The sequence below is a fragment of the Cetorhinus maximus genome, chromosome 9, assembly GCF_964194155.1.
Source record: "Cetorhinus maximus chromosome 9, sCetMax3.hap1.1, whole genome shotgun sequence".
NCBI lineage: Eukaryota > Metazoa > Chordata > Chondrichthyes > Lamniformes > Cetorhinidae > Cetorhinus > Cetorhinus maximus.
In genome coordinates, this window is record NC_135887.1 from 78,564,109 (window position 1) to 78,591,056 (window position 26,948).

The 26,948-nt window shown below is 44.4% G+C and overlaps 1 protein-coding gene and 1 long non-coding RNA gene across 7 annotated transcripts in view; one reads left to right on the plus strand and one right to left on the minus strand.

Moving 5' to 3' along the window:
* The window catches only part of LOC144684740 (potassium voltage-gated channel subfamily KQT member 1), a 767,141-nt gene that overhangs the window by 266,808 nt on the left and 473,385 nt on the right, over window positions 1–26,948 (minus strand). The window lies entirely within an intron of this gene.
* The window catches only part of LOC144684741 (uncharacterized), a 108,775-nt gene that overhangs the window by 53,401 nt on the left and 28,426 nt on the right, over window positions 1–26,948 (plus strand). For both annotated transcript variants that reach the window (XR_013577557.1, XR_013577556.1), the window contains exon 2: window positions 11,779–11,995. This is a non-coding gene — a long non-coding RNA (uncharacterized LOC144684741). The remainder of the gene's footprint in view (window positions 1–11,778; window positions 11,996–26,948) is intronic.

A 26,948-nucleotide genomic window follows, 5' to 3' on the forward strand; every position in this document is an offset into this window, starting at 1 on the left:
ATACAAAGACATTAGTATTCAGTTACTTGAAATTCTGACATGATGCCCCTGAATACTGCTTATTAGCATATAATGGGTGGTCTCAGATGAGTTCAAGAGGTCAATGTGCTTTTCTTTAATCGGTAATCTTTTTGTTTTGTCCCACTCTTGTACAAGTGTGACCTTCTGAAGCAAAGTGGGCCATTAAGGGTCAGCATGACACCCTGCCTCAGAGTGTACACTTCAGCTATGCATTTTACAGCATTGTAATCACTCGAACCATAACAAAGATCCCATTTCACTGGTCTCTCATAAACGTTTATGATCTTTTAAAGCCTCGAGTGTAAGAGATCAAAGTTCATGTCACTCACAGCACAGCATCATTTAGATGTGTAAAATCACATGGAAGATGGGATTTCTAGGAACAGGCAAGACAGTAAGGTCAACAACTGCTTCATTATGGGCCGGGATGAGTCATGTGACACATCAGCTCTTTCTCTCGTGTATTATTTTTCAAACATTGATGTTACAGTCGCCCATGTTGATGAGGTTTCCCTTCACAATAATTGACACGGAACAAAACATAATGCAGGTCTGGCAGCATCGGCGGAGAAGAACAAAGTTGACGTTCCAAGTCCTCATGACCCTTCAACAGAACTAAGTAAAAATAGGAGAGGGGTGAAGTATAAGCTGGTTTAAGGTGGTTGGGGGGGGTGGGGGGGGGAGGGGAGATGGGGGTAGAAGTGGGGGGAGGGGGTGGTTGTAGGGACAAGCAAGCAGTGATAGGAGCAGATAACCAAAAGATGTCACAGACAAAAGAACAAAGAGGTGTTGAAGGTGGTGATATTATCTAAAAGAAGTACTAATTAAGAATGGATAACAGGACAAGCAAGGTACAGATAGCTCTAGTGGGGGTGGGGTGAAATAAGACTAAAAGGGCATAAAAGGTATAGATTTAAAAATAATGGAAATAGGTGGGAAAAGAAAAATCTATATAATTTATTGGAAAAAACAAAAGGGAGGGGGAAGAAATGGAAAGGGGGTGGGGATGGAGGAGGGAGTTCAAGATCTAAAGTTGTTGAACTCAATATTCAGTCCGGAAGGCTGTAAAGTGCCTAGTCGGAAGATGAGGTGCTGTTCCTCCAGTTTGCATTGAGTTTCACTGGAACAATGCAGCAAGCCAAGGACAGACATGTGGGCATGAGAGCAGGGTGGAGTGTTAAAATGGTAAGTGACAGGGAGGTCTGGGTCATTTTTGCGGACAGACCGAAGGTGTTCTGCAAAGCGGTTTTGTTTTGGATTTCCAGCATCCGCAGTTTTTTGTTTTTAAAACATATTGCAGTCTAGGAGTGCAAAAGAGATATTATAAGGCAACAACAGGCAGGTGTAGTTCAGCTCTGACCACATTCCAATGAAACATCAGCAGCAATTAGCTTACAGTCAGATTTGCACTCGGAGTGAACGCAGCGAGAATAGAGTTCTGCCCATTCTCACTTTTTAGGGACAGTCCAGCATTGGTCAGCTTTCAGTCAACAATAACACAACTCGTATTTATATAACATCTTTACCATAATAAAATGCCCAAGGTACTTCATAGGGGCCTTGTAAAATAAGAAATGACACCGGCTTATATACGGAGATATCAGGGCAGATGACCAAAAACCTGCTCAAAGAATTGGGTTTTTAAGGAGTGTCTTAAAGGAAGAAAATCAGTGGGAGAGGAAGAAAGATTCCCAAGCTTAGGGTCTAGGTAGCTGGCAGCACCCTCATCTCTGCTCCCTTAAGTCAAAAGGACACAGACTTGAAAGGATATGGCTAACAACTGGCTAAGCCAAGAGATAAAAACAAAAAACTGCGGATGCTGGAAATCCAAAACAAAAAATAAAAAATACCTGGAAAAACTCAGCAGGTCTGGCAGCATCGGCGGAGAAGAGTACAAAGTTCTGTTCTGTTCTGTTGAAGGGTCATGAGGACTCAAAACGTCAACTGTACTCTTCTCCGCCGATGCTGCCAGACCTGCTGAGTTTTTCCAGGTATTTTTTATTTTTTGTACTGGCTAAGCCAAATCTGGCCGGATCACATAAAGCACCAATGGTGGAGTGATTAATATTGGGGTTGCTGACGAGGCTGGAGTCAGAGGAGCACAGGTATCTCAGAGGATTGTGGAAGATTACAGTGACAGGAAGGGGCCAGGCCTTGGAGGGACTTGAAAACAATTTTAAAATCAACGTGTCGTTTAACGGGGAGACAATGCATGTCAGTGAGAACAGCGGTGATAGGTGAACGGGACTTGCTATGAGTTAAGGCACTGGCACCAGAGTTTAGGTGACCAGAAGTTTACGGAGGGTAGAATGTGGTAGACTGGCCAGGAATGCATTGGAATAGTCAAGTCTGGAGATAACAAAGGCATGGATGAAGGTTTCAGAGGCAGAAGAGTTGAGGCAGGTATGCAGCCAGGCGATCTTAAAGAGATGGAAAAAGGCAGTCCTAGTGACATGGTAGATATTTGGCTGAAAGCTAATCTCAGGATTAAATATGACACTGAGGTTGCAATTCAACCTCAGTCAGTCACCAGGAACAGGGAGAGATTTGGTGGCTAGGTAATAGAGTTTGGAACAGGGACTGAAGATAATGGCTTCAGTCTTCCAAATATTTAATTGGAGACATTTCTGCTCATCCAGTATTGGATTTCAGAGTAACAGTCTGACAATTTAGAGATGGCAGAGGAGTTGAAGGAGGTATGGTGATATAAAGCTGGGTGTCACATTTTCAGATGATGTCACTGAGGGGCAACATGTAGATGAGAAATTAGGAGGAGGCCAAAATAGATCCTTTGGGAACACCAGAGCTATCTGTGCAGGAATAGGAAGGGAAGCCATTGATAGCAATTCTCTGTCTATGATTAGACAGATAAGAATGAAACCAGGTGAGCGCAGCCTCACCCAGCTGGATGATGGTGGAGAGACTTTGGAGGAGGGTGGCATGCAAGCACATCAAACACAGCAGGCAGGTCGAGAAGGATGAGGCGGGATAGTTTACCTTTGTCACAGGCACATGGGATGTCATCTGTGACTTTGATAAGAGCACTTTCGGCCCTGTGGCAGGGACAGAAACCTGACCTGAGGGATTCAACATGAAGTTCCAGGTAAGGTGGGCATGAATTTGGGAGGCAGCAACACATTCAAGGGCTTTGGAGAGGAAAGGCAGGTTGGAGATGGGGCAATAATTTGCAGGGTTGGTGGGGTCAAAGGTTGCTTATTGAGGAGAAGGATGACAATGGCAGATTTGAAGGAGAGGCAACAGTTAACAATGTTAGCTAACATGGGAACTAGGAAGCGAATCTGAGGGTTAATAGGTTTGTAGGAATAGGGTTGAGTGAGCAGAACAAGATAAGCTCAGAGAAGGCATAAGGGGAGATAGGAGAGAAAGTAGACATGACACTAGTTCAGGGCTAGTGCAGGGGGAAGCCTTGCAGGAAGTTCAGCCAGTGGAAGGGAGGGAGTTGACAGAGTCAGCTGCTCAGATGGTTTCAAACTTGGTGACAGGAAGTCCATGAGCTCCTCCACTTATTGTTGGAGGTGAGGGTGGAAGAGATAGGGGAGGGTGGGGATGGGGGTGTTGAAGAAGACAGCTTGCAATAGAGAAAGGAAGCCGGGCATTACCTTTGCATGCCAGGATGATCCTGGAATAGTGAACAGTTTTAGCAGGTGTGTGCTTTATGTGAACTAGCCAGGTTTGGCTTAACCAGTTACCCACCATTTCCATTCAAATTTGTGTCCTTTGGACTTAAGGGAGCTTAAGATATAAGCTCTATCTCATTCTGTATCCATTCCTGTATCCATCCAGCTGGGTGAGGCTGTACTCACCTGGTTTCATTCTTATCTGTCTAATCATAGACAGAGAATTGCCATCAATGGTTTCCCTTCCCATTCCTGCACAGATAGCTCTGGTGTCCCCAAAGGATCCATTTTGGCCTCCTCCTATTTCTCATCTACATGTTGCCTCTCAGTGACATCATCCAAAAATGTGATACCCAGCTTTATATCTTAAGAGATGAGATGAGGGTCATACGAGGAGGGACAGCCAGGGTGAGAAAGAGTAATAATTTTAATGGAGATCAGGGCATCAAAGGTGGAGCTGAGGGTAAGGTTGAACAGAATGGTTGCTACAGAAATGTGGTGGTGAATTGAGGATCAAAGACTGGACATTTGGGATTTTGAGAGTGAAGTTGCAAGTGAATTAGGGGAGAATTCTCTCCAGGGGTGGATACAGAATGGGATAGAGTTTGAAAGAGCAAAGCAGGGTGTGGTTGGAGAACGATACAAGGAAGTGATCACAGATGGCCTTAACTGTGATTGCTACTTAGGGAGTGGCAAGACTCTGTGAGATGGTAAGGTCAATGGGGTGGCCCCAATATGGATTGAGGAGTTTACATGGAGGGAGAAATCAAGGGAGGATAGGAGGTCAGTGAACTCAGAGGAGAGGGAACATGATGAGTTCAGATGGATTGAAAGTCACTCGGGCAGAGGCTGCAGTGAAGATAGCTCATTGAGAAAACTGGCCTGGTATTTAGCTGGGCAGTAGAGAACCAGGATTTTAAATGAGAGATGAGATAGGTGGAACAGGATGAGATGCTCAGCGGAGGAGAAAGTACCAGAGGAGTAAGGGGACAGATCAAGTCACACTCAGATTGATTGCAGCATCAGTCAAGTTCCACTTAGACTCAATCTTACAGAGACCCACATAAAGGGCAGAATTTAATGACAGCGGGATTTTACATTCCCGCTGTCATCAATGGGGTTTATAACGGCCCGCCGCATTTTACTGCCCCGTCCACGCCGTAAAATTCTGGCCAAAGAGTTAGTTAAATCTCATTTCAGAAGAACTTTGGAACTGTTTGTTTCAGTCAGATTCAAACCATTCCCACTTTCAGCAGTCAGACTCGAGTGAAGAACAATGTGTGACATAGCCTTCTTCACAAATTTCAACACTAGGCTTTCAGTTTCCTTTTTCAATTATCTAAATAGGATTCAGTTTAATGGAAGTGTATTTCCAAGTACTGAATGTCAAATGACTTCTCAGGTTCAGTATCTAGAGATGTCTGTTCAGAAGGGTGTACCGCACTGATTCCAGTGATCTAAACCACAGTCACTGGTCCAAACATTTAGCTTTTGGCACTTGGCTCTTGGATGCAAGCGTAAGTGTTTGAAGTATCTCAGCATTTTCCCAGGTAATATCATTGACAAATATTTTCTCAAAATATCCTCAGAAAAGCCTTATACTTATGAGGGGCTTTGGCTGGGAGTATTGCAAACAGCACAGCTGTATGAGAGAAGACGTAGCTTACTACACAGACGTGACAGGAAAAGGCTCTAACCAACTGCGCCATTCGTTCCTCTTCATTTTGACCCAAAGTTCTTAATCGATTATTGAATCACATTTTCAATTTTAAAAATTATATTTTTTCTCTGAAGCCTCAGTATATGATGTTATATATAATTTTACAATACTCTTTTCTAAGACTACAAGATAAAGTATATTTTAACAAAACAGTGAGAGAGGGTTTAAGAGGTGGATGCCACTAGAACAGAAATTCAGTATTTAGGGGCCTTATGACTTGAGTTATATTCAGACCTCATGCAGGAAAATACAGAAAGGAGGTTTAGTTTTTGCTTTGAGGGGAATAGTAGAAAAAGCTGCCTCAATCAAGGGATTAACTCTCAGTGTCATTTAGAAACTGTCTGCTGTAAAGGACATCTGGGGATCACATCAGATTGCCTTTTCCATTGTGCCTTCTGCAGATGGGAGTTTGGATATGAATGAAGACACCAACCACAATAAACAGCAGGCTGCCGTTACAAAAAATACCATTGCTTTTCCTGCAATACAGCTTGACTAAGGCCAATCTTCCTGCTAATTTTCTCCATTCTCCATCTCCCTACTGGCAGTTTCAGGGGTACCAGGCCCCCTACAGTACTCAACAGGCACTTTTTCCAATGAAGTGCAAAGGCTAAGGGAACCATTGAAGCCTGGCCCTATCCTGCCTCCACCCAACATCTCCCACATGCACTATCAATCAGTTTTTCCCCTCCTCAATCCAGGGGTACTGAGGTCAGTCCTAGCTCCCTTATACCACAACTTGAGCCCAGCTTGCTTGGAGGGTTATAAAAACAGAACACGCTGGAAATACTTAGGTCAGGCAGCATCTGTGCAGAGAGGAATGGAGTTAAAGGACTGGATTTTACATTCCCCCGTTAAGGAGTTTGAAGGTGAGGGGATTCATTAAATCCTGTGGGCATCTTTCCTGTTGTCTACCCACCCATTTCTTCCCCCAAATTAATTTTATCAGTGGTGGGGTTGGCGTCAGGTAGTCCACTGACTAATGGGTCAATTGAGGCCCTCAAGTGGGCAATTAATTCCCATTTAAAGGCCTCATTCTACCTCTGCTGGAATTTAGCCAGCTCTAGGAGAGGCCCACATCAAGCAGCCAACCTGGCAGGTTACCCTGCATGAGCTGGTGGGGTGGGGTGAGGGAGTGAGCCCATCCTTAACAGGCCCTCTGGCCCAATGGAGGATCCCATGATGTTACCTCCACAGGATCCCCCCCACCATGACCTCTCAAACCCCAACTCCTCACCGCCCTGGCTGGGACCTGCCAGCTTGGCACCTCGATCCAGCTCCACACACATCTGTCCCAATGTACTGGAGAGCTGCCAGCCTTTGATTGGCTGGTAGCACTCTGAAGCAGGACTTCCTGATCCAGAAGGATAGCAGTCACGCCTCCAGTCTGTTAATGGCCGATTGGCTGTTAAATGGGTGTGGTATAGCTGGTGTTCCCCTCGGCCAGCTTCACTCCATCTGACATTTGAGCAGAGGGGGTGGGGGCAGTGGTGGAATCCAGTACCTCATGTAATTCAGTCCAAAGTTTCAAGTCGATAACCTTTCATCAAAACTGGGAAAAGTCATAGGATTTAAGCAAGTGCGAGTGGGGAGGGTGGAAAAAGAACATAAGGCAAGATCTGTGACAGGTTGGAAGACAGGAGAGATAAAGTGTCAAAAGAATTGATGGTAGCAAGGTCAAAAGGAGTAGGAATGGGACAAGTGTTTAGAGGAGGTGTGAATGGCAGGATGATGGACAGCTGCTATCTAAAAGCAAAAACAAGAGTAAAACAAGAGCAAAACTAAAACCACAGAGGAAAATGAAACAAAATATGAACATATCAACATGTGAATTAGGAGCAGAAGTAGGTCACTCGGCTGTTTGAGCCTGCTCCACCATTCAATAAGATCATGATTGATCTGGTTGTAACCTCAACTCCACATTCCTGCCTACCCCCGATAACCTTTCACCCCCTTGTTAATCAAGAATCTATCTAGCTCTGCCTTAAAAATATTCAAAGATTTTGCTTCCACCACCTTTTGAGGAAGAGAGTTCCAAAGACTCATGACCCCCTGAGAGAAAAAACGTCACCCCATCCCTATCTTAAATGAGTGAGCCCTTATTTTTAAACAGTGACCCCGAGTTCTAGATTCTCCCACAAGAGGAAACATCCTCTCCACATTGACCTTGATCCCTTCAGGATCTTATATGTTTCAATCAAGTCACTTCTTACTCTTCTAAACTCCAGTGGATATAAGCCTAACCTGTCTAACCTTTCCATATAAGACAGCCTGCCCATTCCAGGTATTAGTCTAGTAAACCTTCTCTGAACGGCTTCATATGCATTTACATCCTTCCTTAAATAAGGAGACCAATGCTGTACACAGTCCTCCAGAAGTGGCCTTACCGGTACCCTGTATAACTGAAGCATAACCTCCCTACTCTTGTATTCAATTCCCCTCGCAATAAACAATGACGTCTATTAGCTTTCTTAATTACCTGCTGTACCTGTGTACTAACCTTTTGCGATTCGTGAATTGGGACACCCAGATCCCTCCGCATCTCAGAGCTCTGCAATTTCTCACCACTGGGGACAGAGACTATGGTCTGAAATTGTTTAACTCAGTGCTTAATCCAGATGACAGTAAAACACCTAATTGAAAGATGAGGTGCTGTTCCTTAAGCTTGCATTGAGCTTGACTAGAACAGTGCAGGAGACCAAGGACAGAAAGGTCAGCACGAGATCAAGATGGAGAATTAAAAACAAGGTGACTGGGAGCTCAGGGTCACGCTTGCGACTGAACGGAAAGTGGTCACCCAATTCGCGTTTGGTCTCCCATATGTAGAGGAGTCTTTATTGTCAGCAGTGAATACAGTATGCTAATTGAAAGAAGTATAGTTAAATTACTGTGTCACCTGGACAAAATTGTTTAGGACCTTGGAACGCAGGTGGGAAGAGGTGAACAGGCTGGTGTTACACCTCCTCCTCTTGCCAGGAAAGGTGCCATGGGAAGGGAAGGGGGTGATTGGGGTGATTGAAAGGGTGTCATGAAGGGAATGGTTCATTCAGAATGCTGAAAGGGGGAGGAGGAGATGTGTGCGTTGATGGCATCACACTGGAGGTGGCAGAACTGCTGGAGGGTGATCTGTCGACTATGGAGGCTGGTGGCATGGGAGGTGAAGACAAGTTGAATCTGTTGGGATTTTGGGAGGAGAGGAAGAGGTAGGAGCTGAGCATGGGAATGGGACAGACACAGTTATGGACCCTGTCAATCATGGTGGAGTGAAATCCTAGGTTGAAGAAAAAGAAAACCTATCAGAAGCACTGGTACTGGATATGGTAGACATCGTCATAGCAGATCTGATGGAAATGGAAAAACTGGGAGAATGGAACAAAATCCTTAGAGAAGGAAATACAGTCAAGGAAATGAATCAGTACTTGCGTTGTTAACTCAGCTGAACCATTCTGGGAGATGACCACAGCCTTTTAAGTGAAGAAGTGTTTTATTCAATTATAGAAATTGAATACATTCTATTCTATAGATAGAATTGTAGAAATGTACAGAACATAATGTACAGCCCATGTTGCCTGTGCTAGTTCTTCAAAAGACCTATTCAACTAGTCCCCACCCACATTTTCCCCATATCCTTACAAAAGCTTATTCTTTACATAAATATCCAATTCCCTTTTGAAAGTCACTGTTCAATCTGCCTTCACTCCCCTTTCAGGCAGCGCCTCAGCCTTTCCCAGTAACAGAATGAGATTATTTCTGATTCTTAAACTTTTATTGAAAATCAAAATCCCAGCCATTTTTCCTCATAATTGCAGCATCCTGAGATGGTGGACTGGAGGCTTTCTCGTTAACCTTTGCCAATGCTATGTCTGAATCCAAAGTAGGAATGCTCTGGCTATGACTTACGCTTTTTTTGCCCCGGGAAAACAAACACAAACAAGAACAACTCCATTCAGTCATTAAAAGTAAGATTCACAACTAATAATAATAGGAAGTCAGAATGCTTTCTGGAGGTCAGGGGTAAAGGAAGGTGGAGGCTGTCACACCTTACTTTTCTCCTGACATCCTTAACCTCTGACCTTCACGAACCAATCCAATTTCCTGTTATTTTGGGAGACAGGGTGAGAGCAAATCGTGTTTAAAACATTTAGATTACATGCATCAACAAACGCTTCAAGCATGACATCTGGACAGACTGTCATTCTAACTTTATGGGACACATTTATTTTTTGCATTTAAACTATTTTAACTGCAGGGGGTTTGGGAATGTGTACAACTAACAAGTGGGACATAGGAAATGGCAGGAAATGCCAAACGACAGTCACTCAAGTCAATGATTTTTTGGGAAAATGCAGACACTCTGGGCACTGGAGACAAGGAACAGGGGCAGGAACCTGCGGCACACATTCATCAGAATTTAAAGATAGACAGAGGTTCACATTTCCATTTCATGGTTATTAACTTGAAAATTATTGATCAAAGATTCAAAAAATTAATGAAGCTATTCCCATATAAGTGCCCAGATTTTCCAACCCTCCACTTCAATTAAAATGTAAGTAAGCTCATTTGCATTGTGTAAATGGAGAGTCTGTCATGTCGGTTCACTCGAACCGGCTTCACAATACATTAGGCTGGTAACCAGTCCATGATCCATGAGTTGCCTTTATGTTTTTTCAACTCCCCAGTTTTGAACTCTTGTGTATCTTTGATTTTCAGCGCTCCACCATTGACAGCTGTAGTTTCAGCTGCCAAAACTTTGGAATGACCTCCCTAAGCCCTTCCAATTCTCTCCTCCTTTACGGTGGTCCTTTAATGGTCCACTTTGATCAACCCTTTGGATGCTTGTCCCAATATCTCCTTCTGGGGCTCAGCATCATATTTTGACTGATAACCCCTGTGAGACACCATAAAGACATTTTACCTTTGTTAAGAGCAGCTCCATTAAATGCAAGCTGTTGCTTTTGCAAATTCTATTACAATTTTTTAAAAGAAGTCATAGATTTTCTTTCTCTTATGGATTTCTCCTTAATCAAAAGCAGTGGCTAATACTGTGGGATAGTTCTATAAGTATTCCTCCTCTACCTCTTTTTCAATGTCTGCCTGCCATTAGAGAGTATTAGGTCTTAGGGCAGAATTGTTCCCTCGTCAGTCCGCTGCCCGCAATAGGGCTCCGACCGCGATTTTACACTGGCTACCCAATTAATGGCCAGCCAGTGTGAAACGCATGCTGGGGGCCTCAGTGCTGCTGGGGTGGGGTGGGAGGAGCGCGAGCGCTGAGTGTGCGCATGCGCGGGGGGGGGGGGGCGCAGTGACAGTTCCCTGAAGGCACAGAGCTGCCTCAGGGAACTGACGGATTTTAAATTCAAAAATAAACTTTTAACATGAGATAAACATGTCCCCACATGTGACTCAGTCACATGAAGAAGGACATGTAAAAAGAGATGTTAAAAATGTTTTATTGTTTTTTCAGTAAGCGCTTTCGTTAAAAATGCAAAGGCCGCCTGGCCTATTCATCCGTCTGCCGACTGAACGATTGAGCAGGCAGCGAAAAATGCAGCTTAATTAATTACTTAATGGCCTTAACAGGCTTCTTAATTGCCGCTTCTCACGCGTGCCCACCAACCAAAAGATCGGGAGAATGCGCGATGACGTCGGGCTGCTCGCCTGATGTCATCGCGCACTATTTCACTCCCGTTCGGGTCGGGTGTACACCCGCCTGCCCGCACACCCGCCCGCAGGATGAAAAATTCTGCCCCTAGAATCATTACTGTAAAATTCAATCCTGACTCCACTCCATGCTTGAGCTACCTCAAATCACAGGCGGAGTTTTACGCTTCCTCCCGCCGGTGGGATTTTCCAGTCCCGCCGAAGTCAATGGGTTTTTGAACGGCTTGCAGCATTTTATGGTCCTGCCCCCACTGCGAGGGGGCATAAAATTCTGCCCCACATTTCAATGCCCAGGCTCCCTTATGAACCAAGATCACTGACTCAGCCCAAAGACCATAGGTTGAACCTGGGATCGTCCTCCTACATGGCTCAGCAGCATGTCAAACAGAGTAATTACCACATGGGGCAGAAGTAGGTGTCAATTCAGACTTTAATAAATAAAGAGATTGTTTTATACGTATAAAAGTTGTCTTGACAGCATGAGGTTATCCCGCAAGGCTCCTTGACATTGAGCTTTGCTAAACAGGAGTGCAAGTCGGAAAATTAGCCCTGTAATGTAGCCATATCAGTGACTTGCGCTGGTGACGAACAAGGCTCTACACTGGGATTCTCATCTCACCTCGCCTCGTAAGGTCATCCCTTGTCTGGTGTCAGATGAATTTGCTGCAATGTTTAAAATGGAAGGGCAGAAATATATGCAGAACTGGCTAATTTTGGTTGAATGTTTTGGTTTTACAGATTACAAGCCTCGTCAGTGCCAGGTCACCCCACTGTTGCTCTGCAGCAGAGAGGAGCGGGGAGAAGAAATTCCTGGAGTAAAGGTTGGCCATGATCAGTAGCAACAACAGGAGGACCATGCACAGTGTCATCTAGGCTAAGCAGTGAATGAAATGAAATGCCTGTCCTACTGTTTCCAACTCACGCTGTGACTTTGCTGAAGATGGAAGGAAGCCAGGTATATTTATCAGGATGAAAACGCTGTGTGTCCCGCTACGCATTGGTAATGTAACCCTTGCTGTCCACAAAACTATCAACGATTTCCATCAGACCTACCAATAAGTGGACTGCCCAGTGTCCAAATTTAAATGAAGACAAAAACTGCTACACAGTATTGCTTATTTATTTTAGGTGTTGTCTATGCCTCATTTAGAGCATTCATTTTTGTTGGTTCATAGGATTTGAGCTTCGCTGGGAAGGCCAGCATTTGTTGTCCATCCCTAATTGCCCTTGCGGAGGTGGCTAGAATGAATATATTAAAAAATTCACTTAAATTTCACATATCCCTTTGAAGCCTCTTTGCATCCTTCTTGCAGTATACTTTCCCACAAAGTTTTGTATTGCTGGAAAACTTGGATGCATTACACTCAGTACCTTCATCGTTAACTTAGATTATAATTAGTCTAGGCCAAGGCATGATCTTTGTGGTACCTTGCTACTTACAGCCTGCCAGCCCAAAATTGAGCCATTTGTTCCCACTTTCTGTTTTTTGTTCGTTTGAGCACATCATTATGGTCAACAGTGCAGTGCAGTACTGAGATAAAAGCAAAAAACTGCGGATGCTGGAAATCCAAAACAAAAATAAAAATACCTGGAAAAACTCAGCAGGTCTGGCAGCATCTGCGGAGAGGAACACAGTTAACGTTTCGAGTCTTTATGACTCTTCAACAGAACTGAGTAAAAATAGAAAAGAGGTGAAATATAAGCTGGTTTAATGGGGGTAGGGGTGGGACAGGTAGAGCTGGATAGAGGGCCAGTGATAGGTGGAGATAGCCAAAAGATGTCATAGACAAAAGGACAAAGAGGTGTTGAAGGTGGTGATATTATCTAAGGAATGTGCTAATTAAGGGTCGAAAGCAGGACAAGCAGGGTACAGATAGCCCTAGTGGGGGCTATCCCTTCACCCCACCCCCACTAGGGCTATCTGTACCTTGCTTGTCCTGCTTTCTACCCTTAATTAGCACATTCCTTAGATAATATCACCACCTTCAACACCTCTTTGTCCTTTTGTCTATGACATCTTTTGGCTATCTCCACCTATCACTGACCCTCTATCCAGCTCTACCTGTCCCACCCCCACCCCCATTAAACCAGCTTATATTTCACCTCTTTTCTATTTTTACTCAGTTCTGTTGAAGAGTCATAAAGACTCGAAACGTTAACTGTGTTCCTCTCCGCAGATGCTGCCAGACCTGCTGAGTTTTTCCAGGTATTTTTATTTTTGTTTCAGTGCAGTACTGAGCATTGTTTCCTCTAAACCAAGCAGCGACTCAAAAGTTCCCACATGGTCTGCAAGAGGTCGGCTCCTTTAACTTAACACGTGTGTGCAAAGCAATTTAAAGGTGCCACGCATTTAAACAAATCATCTGTGCATTCCCCCAAAAAACTAAAGAGTACACTGGAACTGAGGGAATGCTGCAATATTGGAGCTGCTGTCTTTCAGATGAAGCCTATCTGCCCCCTCAAGTAGACATAAAAGATCCTTAGGGAGAATTCAAAGAGGAATTTTCCTGATATCCTGGCAAATATTTAATCAGCATCAGCAAAAACAGTTTAATTTATTTCTTTGCTTTATTGGGATCTTGTTGTGCACCAATTGGCTGCCACATTTCCCTACATTACAACAGCGGAGAGTGACAGCCTTCCGTCTCGTAAGACAATTGTTTGTACTCTGATGGTCTGATCTGTATTAAGCATGGCCTAGTGTGGCTCAGGAGCCCCACTCTGGCATGGCCGTCTTTGCTGTATTTGCTGCAGATAAGACAGTGGGCTGAGAAGGTGCACAATTTGCTGGCCTCTATTTTCTCTGGGCCCTCTTCCCAGCCAACTGAGCTTTACATTTCTGCTCACCTCTTCTAAGGCTGTCGAAGGCTGTCAGTATCTGTCTCCCAGTCATCGGTGTTAATGTCCGCCATCTTCATTTCTCCCTTACAGGTGTCCTTGTTGCGGTGGTATGAACACCTAGGAGGTCGTGACCTAGTGGCCAATTCAATGTACAGAAAGTCTTTGGGTATACAGCCATCATCCATCCGATGAATGTGGCCATGCCAGCACAGACATCATTGGCTGAGCATTGAGTGTACACTGATGGAATTAACACATTCCAGGACCTCTGAGTTGGTGACCTTGTCCTGCCAAGAGATGCCGAGGATACGTCTGAGATAGCGAAAGTGGAAACTGTTCATCCTTTTCTCCTGCCTAGCAGCTGTTGTCCACGTCTCACCACTGAGGATGTAGGCTTGGTGGACATGCAGTTCAGTGTTCTCAATCAGGTTGCTGTTGTTCTACACTCTCTTACTCAGCTTGAAAAAGACAACTGCAGCTTTTGCGATCTGTGTGTTCGTTTCAGCATCAAGTGACAGATTGCTGGTGATTCTGGAATCTAGATATGTGAAGCTATCAACAACCTCCAGCATCACATTGTCAATGCTGATAGATGTCAGTTTGGCACCATCCTGGATCATGACATTTGTCTTCCTGATGCTGATATCAAACCAAACTCTTTATATGCGTGAGAGAGTTTATCCATTCGCCACTGAAAGTGTTCCTCAGTACGGAATGTTAGAGTGACATCATTATCCCACAGCAACTCTCTGATGAGGACTTGACGTACCTTTGCCTTGTGTCTCAGACAAGCAGGGCTGAACAGCTTTCTGTCATCTCTGAAGATGACCTGAAGGCATATGACAGCAGCAAAGAGAAGAATACACCAAAGAGTGTCGGTGGCAGAACATAATCCTGTTTGACCCCACTGCGGATCTCAAAGAGTTCCGATGTTGCCCCATCATAGCTGACCTTATCCATCACGTTGTCATGGAACAGTGACTGCACTTGCAAAGCAATTTATTGGCTGTAAAGGGCTTTGGGACATCCTGAGGTTAAGAATAGTGTTAAAGAAATGCATGTTCTTTCTTTTACTTTATTTTCATCCTTAATTACAGCATCTGTTCACTCTCACCAGTACCTTCCCACTGTCCCCAACCCTCACAGCATCCACACTGTACGCATCCCACACATTCTCTGCCCTTGCCTCTCACAAAATCCTTATATCTCCATTTTCCCTCACAGATATATCCCCAGCCTCACTGAATCCACCTTCTTTCCCACAAGTGTATTTTTCTCCATCTATGCAATATTCCTCCCCTGCTCCCTTTCCCTCACAATATCACCTCTCTCTCTCCCTCCCCACACCCACTCACAGTATCAGAATAAATGGGCAACAATGATTTGGCTTCAAGTTCAGTTCCTCAGTGACTCACACTCTGGATCCAAACACACACTGACTGCAAGACATAGTCCGGACACAATCAGCCTGCCTTTGATCACTGGCACGCCGGCAATAATCCACAGAACACATCTCTAATGACACAGCAGAGAGACAATTGCAGCCATTCTCCTTAGGCTCTGGTTAGCATTTATTTAATCCTCTAAGCAGCTCTTTGATCTGCAGCAAGTGGGGTCCGACAGACTCCGTGTACAAACTAGGACAATAATGGTGCACTGTTACTGACACAATTCATTCGACTGAAGGACGCTGCCTTTATAAGTTACCAACCAGGTTATTGTTTATTGTTTTTACTATTAAATAATAAAGTTATTGACCTTTTCCAACACTAACCTATAAATGCGACTGTGACAAAATATTTCCATCTAATATCTTTGTGAATCCCTCTTGTTATAAAGAACGTGAGGCACTGGCAAGTGCCATCTGAAATAACAGGGAAATGCATTGCCTGGTGCAGTTCCTCAAAGAAAACGCCTCCTGTACAGTGAATTTCTGAGCCACATTGTGAAGAGGTCCTGAATGGTAGTCAAGATACAGAGAGGCATTCAAACTGAGGCAGAAAGACAGTGACAGAGATAGAGCATGAGATTTAGATAAGAGACAGGCAGAGAGAGAGAGAGAGGCTGAAAGAAAAAGAGAAGGACACACAAACAGACAATGGCTCACGGGAGAGAGAGAGAGAGACCAGGACAAAAACTAATATCAAAACTAAGAGAAAACATTAACAGAATGATAATAATAGAAAGACTAACAGACTGATAAAGAGCCAAATGGGTATTCTGTGGCAAGTGACTCACCTCCTGACTCCCCAAAGCCTTTCACAATTCAGGAATATGATGAAATACCCTCCACTTGCCTGGACGAGTTCAGCTCCAATCACACTCAAGAAGCTCACCATTCAAGACAAAGCAGCCTCCTTAATTGCCACCCCTCCTGCCACCTTAAATATTTGCTCCCTCTATCACCCACGACCTCTACCCCCTAGAAGGACAAGAGCAGCAGCTGCAAGGGAACATCACCACTTCATAGTTTTCCTTCAAGTCACACGACATTCCCATTTGGAAATTTATCAATGTTCTTTCATTATCTCTGGGTCAAAATCCTGGATGATCTAGCCAATAGCATTGTGGAAGTGCCTTCAGCACATTAACCGCAGTGTTCAAGAATGGGTCTCACCATCATTTTCTCAAAGATAATTAGGAAATGGACAATAAATGCTGCCCTAGCCATATCATCTATATGAATGAAAATTTTAAATAACTGAAGGGAACGCGTAGAAGGGTATTCAGAGGAAGGGAGAAAACAAGTTGTTCAAAATTATGAGGGAATTTGATCTGGTAAATAAGGACAAACTATTTCCACTGGTCCATCTCTTGAGGACATTAATTTAAGAGTTATCACCAAAAGAATGAAGAGAGAGGCTAGGAGAATTGTTTCTCCCCACTAACTGTGGGAGGAACAGAATTCATAAAAATTGCTGTACAGCAAGTGGATAAAGGTTCGAAAAAGCAAACTTTAAAAGGATTCAGGGAAAGGGTAAGGAAATAGAATGATGTACAATGAGATGGATAGTTCCTTCTGTAAAATTCAACAAGTTGATAAACGTTTAAGTGGCAATGGGGTGAGGCACAATCAGAGGCAGACAATACTTTGAAGGTGATAGTAAACCGTCTTAGTGATAGGATTGATGTTGGGTTTGAAGCTCAACAGATGGTTTAAGCAGAACATCAGAGACATGCATTGTCAGCTTGAGCCTCAGAGTACAACTGGAGAGGCGGGGCTGGGGAAAATGAAGGTACAGATTTGGAGCTCCAAGCAAGAACTGAATAGTATGGCTTCTTTCTTGCTAATGGTGGAGGAAGTTCTGTCTCATCCATGATTTGATGTCAAGCAGGCAGTGAAATAGCCAGTTAAGTGTAGTCACTGTTGCAATGAAGGAAACATGGCAGCCAATTTGCACACAGTAAGCTCCCACAAACAACAGTGTGAAATTGACAAAATAATTTGTTTTGATGATGTTGGTTGAAGGGTAAATGTTGGCCAGGATATGAGGGAGAACTCCCCTGCTCACCTTTGAATCATGCTATGGGATCTTTTATACTAGCCTGAGTGGGCTGACAAGGCCTAACGTCTCATTCAAAAGACAGGTTCTCCATTAAAGCAGCATTTCCTCACTGCTGCACTGGGGTGTTAGCCTAGATTTTTGTGCTTAAATCTCTAGATTGGAACTTAAACCCACAACCTTCTAGACTCAAAGACAAGAGTACTGCCAACCGAGCCATGGTTGACACTACTGAACTCAGCCTTCAAAAGTCAGCAGGGGTTAGTGTGAAGCTCATTTTTGAAGTTTGTTGTTCTAGAAATTCAGTTGATATGCGATGAATGACTATGATTCCCTTTTCCTTTTAAACAGCTGAAAATCTTACTACTGACGAGAGCCCTTTTTTGCACTTGTGATTTAGAAAACTCAATCTAAGACAGTGTTCAACAGCTCATTGCTCACCTTGGGGTCAAGAAATGTCTTCAGAAAGTGTTGGAGAGTCTTTTAGACATTAAACTTGACAGAGTTGTACAGCTGGGGGTAGGGTGAGAGTTTGTCCTGCTGAAAATCTTGGCAAAAGGCACAGGGAATATCAGTGTCTACTATGGCTGTGTTGGTAGTGCTCCTGCCTCTAAGTCAAAAGGACTCCAAAGGATTCCAGGGCTTGAGCACAAAAATCCAGGCTGACACTTCAGTGCAGTACTGAGGGAGTGCAGCGCTGTCCTACGGATGTGATATTAAACCAAGATCTCATTTGCCCTCTCAGGTGGACACATGAGATTCCACAGCAGTATTTTGAAGCATGAGAGTTATCCTGGCCAATATCTATCCCTCAACCAACATCACAAAAACAGATTATCTGGTCATTATCACACTGCTATGTGTGGGAGTTTGTTGTGTCTGCTGTGTGTAAATTAGCTGCCATGTTTCCCACAATACAACAGTGACTACACTTCAAAAAGTATTTCATTGGCTGTAACGCACTTTGAGACATCTGCTGGTCATGAATGGAGTGATATAAATGAAAGTCTTTCTTTTTTTTAAACATTAAAAATTACGGTGCAATTATTTCGTCAGGAAAACAACAGGCGTAAACATGATCTGCTGATAAGGTTAACGCTAACTGTAGTGAGGCTGAGCAGGTATTTCCTAATTTTGCCCTGGGACCCGAGGGGATTTTTGTTTTGTACCCCTGAATGGCATTTTCATAAATATAAGTCCCTACATCATAAACACAGCAATAAACAAACAAAGAGTTTGCCTCAGGCATCTCTGTAGGGAATCTTCCTTGCCCATCCTATCCTGCACACCATCTGTATTCCGCAGAAAATATATCATTCTCCCCCTACCCACGCCGATCGTGAATGTTTAATGGATGAGAAAGTAAACAATGGAAAGAGCTAATTGTATGACAGCGAGTTGTTTCTGCTTGGGTAAGAAGAAGCTCAAATCCAGGCCAGCAGATCAACGGAAAGGGCGCGGGGTCCTTTGGAGAAACAAACAGTTTGACATATCTGTGCAAGCCATCACAAACAGCAGCAGCCAAGCAATTTATCAACACAGAACATAAAACAGGATGGCACAGGGGCTTTTCTCTCTGGCAGTGATGGGGAGGGGGATGGTGGGAATGCTGGTCTTTATAAGGCCCATTTACACTACAGTTACAGACTTCGTGCAAAGTGGGGTTTCTCCATATCAATGTTGCAGTTATAGTCCAAAATGTAGCCTGCAACTGGAGTCAGGCCGCAAATTGGCACAACAGCAAAAGTGGACTCTTGTAGAAAAGGGGCCTGTTTTGCTTCACTTCAAACTCAGCTAGGGCCTAAACTCTGGATTCATACAATGCAAGTTTACTGTCAGGGGGAAAGAAAAACTGCTTCTCACAGGTGCTAACGTATTCCGTAACTACACCCTTAAACTATTTATAAACAGTTTATTAATGCAAGGTAAGAAGCTTAGCAGTCAAATTTCACAACTTATCCGCACAACTTAGTTAACAAGGTCTGTCCCATGCTGCCTATTCCCAAATTTAGCCCATTTATGGCTTTTCCAGAGCAGCTGATGCCAGCACAACAGTCTGCTCCGTGCCTGGAGTTTGGATAATGGCCAATTTTCTAAATTGCTTGGTTTCTTCATTTTGTTGCATTATTCTCCCTAAAATTAAATTTTTAGGAGGTTGTTTCTAAAGGCTGCTTCTGCAGTCAAAATTGCTGGGATCAAAGGCCACGTCTCCTCCTCACTACATACCCCACTGTCATGAAGGTCCGCTTAGCACATTTTCCCATTCCACATGCACCCAGATAAACAGCTCCCCCGTTTCTATAGATACCAATGTTTTGATACTGGAATGGATCCAGATCAACACTCTAATATAAAGGTAACAGCACAGAGCTGGTTTGTCCAACAGCGAGTTGATGGGCACTGAGGTTGCCTGGCAACATATGTCAAACAGGCAGTATCACTTGTGCCTTGCTCATTGTTACAGTTTGGGGCTTTTTCCTGAACCTTTATTCCACTTCGATGGCTTGACAAGAGTTCCCAGAAGTTGATCAAGGTCTCCTATGAACTTAAAGCTTTTTCATTCCCTGCCATATTTAGGTTAGTGTAACTCAGTCCTAACAATTAACCTCAATCGAAGAAAATTGTTTACTGGAATATATAGATGATGCCTGCTGCGCCAGTTGTCACTCTGGATGATGAAAAGCATGACACCGCCAGGATAAACCATGATCCTGGATTCATTTAAAATGAAAATTCGCAACAGTGAAAAGGCTACGAGCAAATCACCAAACATCACAATACTTGTACAGGAGAACTGGCATCACTCCACACAGAGTTAATATATCCTTTTCAGAAAGCTGCCTTTTTAAGTTTCTTGGAATGTACCAGTCGCTTTGGACAAATCAGCTAAATCTGCTGTTGCCTTGGTTACACAGTCCACAGTCTCAAAGTGTATCTTTTGGGACAAGATGTTGTCCATATAATACGTAAGCTTCCAGGCCTCCAACGGCTCAGTGTGACATTGCCAGAATGAAAGACTAGCAGCTAGAACTCGGATCTTTATCCCATGGGATTTTTTTGACGTAAAGTATTTTCTTTTGAAGCTGTACAAGCAAATAAAATGTTATAACTGTCTTCAAAGCTTGGTAGCTTATTGACTAATGGTTTGTTACTGATGGTTTCCACATCATATTAGCCTGTTTGTTTTAATACCTGACAATAATAGCATTGGGCATAAAGTAAGTATTGCATTTTTGTTTCATGCCTCAGGCATGTGCACATCTGCCTTACTTTCCTCCACCCTCCTCTAAATCCATAACTGGCGAAAGGACACAGATTTAAGATAATTGGAAAAGTACTGGCGGGAGGTGTTTTTTATGTGCAACAAGTTGTTATGATCTGGAACGCAGTGCCTGGAAGAGTGGTGGAATCAGATTCAATAGCAATTTGGAAATAGTCTAGAGGTATAGGGGAAAGTGCAGGGGAATGGCAGCTTCCTCCTTCTGGGCTGTATGATTATCTGATCAATTGGACGGTCCAATGGACCTCCCATCGCTAAGCAGTGTGGTTACAGCTAAGGTTTGCGGTTTGCAGGAACCATGCAATGGCTGGATGCATTGAAATACAAAGTAAAATACAGCAGCAAACAGCAAAAGGCGGCAATGCGGCACCAGCAATACAGCAGGAATCTCAGCATGAAAAGTTACGCAAGTTATTACAAAGTGGCAGAAATCTGCCAGTCACAGGTTGAAGAAGCTAATTTCTCAAGCCCTTTGCCATAAGTCCAGAGATGCCCACTTGAAATGGAGTAGGGGCCAACTGTTTCTGAATTAGGGAGTTTAATAAGGCCTGGGCATGTTCTTTGTGAGGCCTCTAAAAACCCCTGAAAAATTTGGGGTCACAGGATTTGGGCACTCAGGCCCGGGTCCATGAGACATGCATGCACTATCATGGAATCAGATCTTAAATGCTGAACATTCTTGGTGATAACACTTGAGGCAGGGCAAGAGCAACCTTTAAATGTCCTCAACGAATAGTATTGGTTAACAGTAACTAAAAGTAATTTCAGTTTATAAATTGAATGGTTGCTACTCATAAGATGGGCAGGATTTAGTTCCAGCGACAGGAGAATCTTTCCCACCCCCACAATGGTTGGAGAACCAATGGGAACCGGCGTCACTTTTCTCTGGGAGGTCCGGCGAAATGTTATGGTAAAAGGCACTTATCTGGAGAGCATTGAGCCTTCTGTTGAATAATTCCCCAGTAGGACAGAAATGCCAGAGAGCTGCCAAAGGCCAGCAGCTCTCTATCACCAACAGCAGCACCAGTGGCTCCAAGACCTTCGCAAGGGATCATTGCTGGATCCCTGGAGACAGGTGATTGGAAGGAGATTGTGGGAAGGGGGAGAGCGTGGTCGGATGTAAAGGCAAAGGGGTAGCTTTCAGCACCCCCCAGCCCCCGCCCTTCCTGACGCTGGGTCCCTTGATCAACATTGAGTGCCTGTGAACGAGAAGCCCAAACCTTGGTAGGTCACTGGCAAACCTAATAGGGTGGCCTTTGGGAGCCAGGGGAGACCCATGTGAGTCCTCTTAAATCCCAGTGCTGCCATTAAATCCTGGTGGGCTCAAGGAAATTGGCTTTAAGTGGTTCATTAAAGAGCCTAAGTGACATCCCACCATCAACAGGCAGGATTCCCATGTCAGGTCTTTTCTGCCACCCACTCCCACTTCCCCCCCCCCCACCTAGTCCCATGCCTGCCTACTAAATTGGGGGCAATTTTCCTGATGCTGGGGATAGGAAGCGGGTACTCTGGTCTGATTCTCTGGGCCTCCTCTGCCAACATGCCCGCTCTAGCGGGCTCTATTAAATCCCGGCCAACATTTCATTTGTATATTGCAAAGATCACAACCTCAATAGAAAATATCGCTGCACTTGGCCTATCAGTAGCATCAAGGATCACATTAGGACAGGATCCTGTTCCAACTCTCTTATCTCGGGGATTAAGGCTATCTAGTAAAAACAATAAACAAAAAAATCAGGATGGGAAAAAATAAAACCAGTTGCTAACTACAGGATCTGCGCAAGAACAGAGTAACAGAGGAAGAGTGTGCAATGGAAACTGGAGATGGGCCTGATAAGAAACAAAAAGTGACTGTGCTGGTAAACTGTTAACTCTCAGGAGAGAAAGCTCCACGAATTTGCGTGTCTTTGTCAATTTACACAGGGGCCCTGCTAATCTTTTTTGTATTGTTCCAATTCTGGTAAATGTGAGTTAAAAAGAAACCTCTTGGGTAGTGACTGCTATAACAAATGAGTGAGTAAGGTAAAGCAAATTAATGCCAAACCAAAGGAAATATTGAGAGATCTGCTTAAAAGCTTATTCAAAGAGATGGGTTTTTAGGAAAGTCATAAAGAATGAATGGGTAATGGAGAGGTGAAAGGTCTATATGGTTGAATGGTGTGATGAAAGGAGCTGATGGTGTTGGGAGTGTGATGCATGTGGTCAGTGAAAGCAACAGAGGGCTTAGGATACTGAAGATTAGAGAGATAGGGAGGAACAAGTCCATAAAGGAATTTTAAACACAAGGGTGGAAATCTTAAATTTGGGGTGTTGGAGAACTGGAATCGAATTGGTCAACAAGGATAGGCGTGATGGCTAAATGGGACCTGGTGCAAGATAGAATGCAGAGCTTTGGATGAGCTGAAATCTATGAAGCTGGGAGGGTGAAAGTTTTTATTTATTATTCATTCATGGGATGTGGGTGCCGGTGGCTAGGCCAACATTTATTGCCCATCCCTAATTGCCCTTGAGAAGATGGTGGTGAGCTGCCTTTTTGAACCGGTGCAGTCCATGTGGTGTAGGTACACCCACAGTGCTGTTAGGGAGGAAGTTCCAGGATTTTGACCCAGCAACAGTGAAGGAATGGCGATATATTTCCAAGTTAGGATGGTGAGTAGCTTGGAGGAGAACTTCCAGGTGGTGGTGTTCCCATGTATCTGCTGCCCTTGTCCTAGATGGTAGTGGTTGTGGGTTTGGAAGGTGCTGTCTAATGAGGCTTGGTGAGTTCCTGCAGTGCATCTTGTAGATTGTATACCCTGCTGCCACTGTGCGTCGGTGGTGGAGGAAGTGGATGTTTGAACAAGAGGGCATGAGGAAAGTCAAGTCCGGAGGTATCACAGGCATGGATCAGCGTTTCAGCAACACCTGAGAAGCCTGTGGCTGTTTCACTTGTCTTAGCATTCCTCTCCCTCCCTACTTCAGATGGATGATGTGGGACCATGAATTTCCATACCCACTTTATTTCCCTGGTAATTCTGAGCTATGCCTATATTGCAAGTGGGAGCCCAAGTTCACCCATTCAAGAAAGTTCTAGAAATCCAGGGCAGTGTAGCTGGGATAAAGACCTCATATACCATCACCCTCTTCTTCTCTGCGGTGCCTGGGAACCAACAGTGATGTGAAGAGGAACTCTGGCCCTCATGTGTGTTTAGCGTGCTGCTTAATTCCAGCAGTGGGTGTTGGTGGGTCAGCAGTGGGAGGAGGCATGGGGGAGGGAATGAGGAGGAGAGAGTTTAAAGACAACTGGCAAAAATAAGAGTTATCGAGATAATTTACAGCATTTTATAGACAGAATGATGAAGATCTGCATTCAACAGTCAAAGGGCAAATACAGCAATTATCTTACTCCCATTATCTTTTTAACCCTATCCAAAGTTTCAACTGTAGGGTTAAAGGTCAAACTCATTCCATCTGGAAACAAAGGGAGCTTTAACTTTCAACTTCTCTCTTGTCAGATGGTCCAATGTTTTCTTTGTACAGATATGCCGTTGACATCCTGTAGATTATTGTCAGTGATGTTTTAATGCCTCCACACAATACTTTGATTCTTCACCATGTTTAAAAGCTGAAAACATTTCCTCTCCCGTATAAATGGCCGTAAAAGATTTGACCTATCCACCCTGTTGAGTAGCTCAGGGGAACAGGATTCATACAGGTCTGCTTTTTCAAAGAAGACTTAATCACTTTGGATCAAGCAAAGCCATTCGATTCTGAAGAAATTGCAAATAAAATGCAGCCCAGTATTTCTGTGATTGCAAAGAAGAAAGGAAGAACTTGCATTTGCTTAGCGCCTTTCATGATCTCAGGATGTCCGCACATTACAATCAAGCACATTTGAAGGGTAGTCACTGTTGTAATGTAGGAAATATGACAGTCAATTTGCACACAACAAGATGCCTACAAAAGCAATGCAATATTAGCCAGTTATTTTTTTTATGGTTGAGCAATAAACCATAAATGGTTTATAAATGCCTGTTTGTTTTCAAAATAGTGGTCTACAACAACAGCAGCCTGCATTTATATAGCATCTTTAATACAGTTGAATTACAGGAGCATTATCAATCAAAATTTTATCACAGAGCCATATAAGGATCTATTAAGGCAAAAGACCAAAAGCTTGGGGCAAAATTTAATGTTCCATGGGCAGGCACGCACCCAACGCGATCGGGCGTTCCATGGGTAGGCACGCACCCAACGCGATCGGGCGTTCCATGGGCAGACACGCACCCAACGTGATCGGGCGTAAAATTGCACAAGATGATGTCGGGTGAGTGTCCTGATGTCATTCCGCACTCGTGTGATATTTCGTTCAGCGGATGAGCGCAAAAGACTGAAGTGTGCCCTCCAACAATTAAGAGGGCAATGAAACCTATTAACGGCGTAATTGCCTGCGATTTTTTTATGGCCCATCCAACCTTACGGTTGACAAACGGGCGAATCGGCCAGGCGGCCTTTACATTTTTCATGAAACTTCATCCAAGGGTGGGATGAAATCTCCGTTAGGAAATAAAATAAAAAGAAACATCTGGGGGCAGCATTTTTATGAGGAATGCTTTCAGGTGCTTGATTGTGATGCATGGGCATTTTTTTGCAGCTTTTTAGAGATTCATTTCATTAGTTGCAGGTCTGCAGCTCCCTGAGGCAGCTGTCTGTCTTCAGGGAGCTCAGCGGAAGCACTCACCCGCGCCCGCGGTGACGTCATCACCTGCCCTCTTCCCACCCCCTTGGGCAATGAGGTTGGCTTTAAAGTGTGTCTTAAAGGAGGAAAAAGAGGTAGAGAGGTGTGAAGTTTTTTATGTCCAACTGACTGAATGTCTCACCTGTACGATGGTAGCTTTAACACTGCAGCACTTCCCCAGTACTGCACTTGAATATTAGATTATGCAGTCAAGAGTTGAATCTTCTCCACTTGGTCCCTGCCACAATGGTGGAGCCATTTTCGGTTCAGGACCTTAATTTCCTAATGGACAGACTTTGTCAAGGCTCTTTCCTGGAGTATGGGTATTAGCATCCCAGCTCTGGGCTTCCTGGCCAATTATTGAGGGAGGGCAGGGTGTCTTGTCCATTCTGTCAAAGGAAGGATCTCTAATTAAAAGGGACCACAACTTAGGTTTGAATGCCCCCCCTCCCCCAGCAACTTGAATTTTTGATGCTGCAGCAACCACAAGGATGGAGAGGAGGCCTGGGAAGGCTGCTCCCCTTGTCTCTCACCCTTATGTGCAGGTCCTGCTGGAGGGTCTGAGGGGCTGCCATGAGCTGAGCTCTCCCAAGGACAAGAGGGAAAGGGCAGCCTATCCAACTGAGCAGGCATGGATGGAAGTGACCAAGGAAGTCAGCAGAGCAGTGTAGTTCCGCCAAACTGGATGCAGTGCACCAAAGAGAAACCAGAACCCAGGAGGGCAGGACAAGGGAGTGGAGTAACACCTTCAGCCGCCATGCCCCACACTCTGACTTGCCCAGTCTTCTGCTCAAGTCAACACACCTTGCAGCTCCGCGCATTCTTTCTCTGCAGGCATCTTAGATCCCCAACTGAACAGCCAGTTCATAGTTACCCCGATCCTAGTGCCCTGTCACATCATGCCTTACAGTGGCTCTCCACAAATAGTGTCCTTTCCTCCTCTCCACACAAGCCACTATGAACATGTACAGCTCTGGGCTTCCTCTCCTTGCAGAAGAGAGGACACCACTTGTTGAGAGGCAGATACCCCGGGGACGGGGAGGAGGGAAGAGGTGCTCCAAATGACAGGCACCTTGTTGGTCATTGGTAATATGTGGCTACCTGCTCCAGTGGAAAGGAGTCTTGTTCCAACAAGCTGCAGGTTTCAGCAGTGACCTACCATGAGAGCCTAAACCTCCTGAGGTACTGGTGCTTAGGTTTTTTGAGAGAGCTGATCCTCTGCCTATAGAACCTGTGTTGGGGGTCTTGCCTCCTTTCAGCTGGATCTTGGTGTCCACTGCATCTGCAATGTGGAGGGGGTTGTAGTTGAGGAGCTGATGCTGGTGTTGCTCTTACTGTTGCTGGAGCTGCTTTGGTGGTGTTGCTTCTGTTCAGCAGAGATGCAAGGCGAAGTTACATAAGCAACTCCCACGTTATGGTAGGGCTGGCAACAGGGATGAGCAGCTGAAGACAAGTGAAGTGCTAGACAGGTGAGGTAGCTTCCAAGAAGTTGGCAATCATCTGTCAAGTAGTGTTCACATGCTCTGAGTGACTAAGTACTTTGAACAGCATTCTCTCAATGGCCATG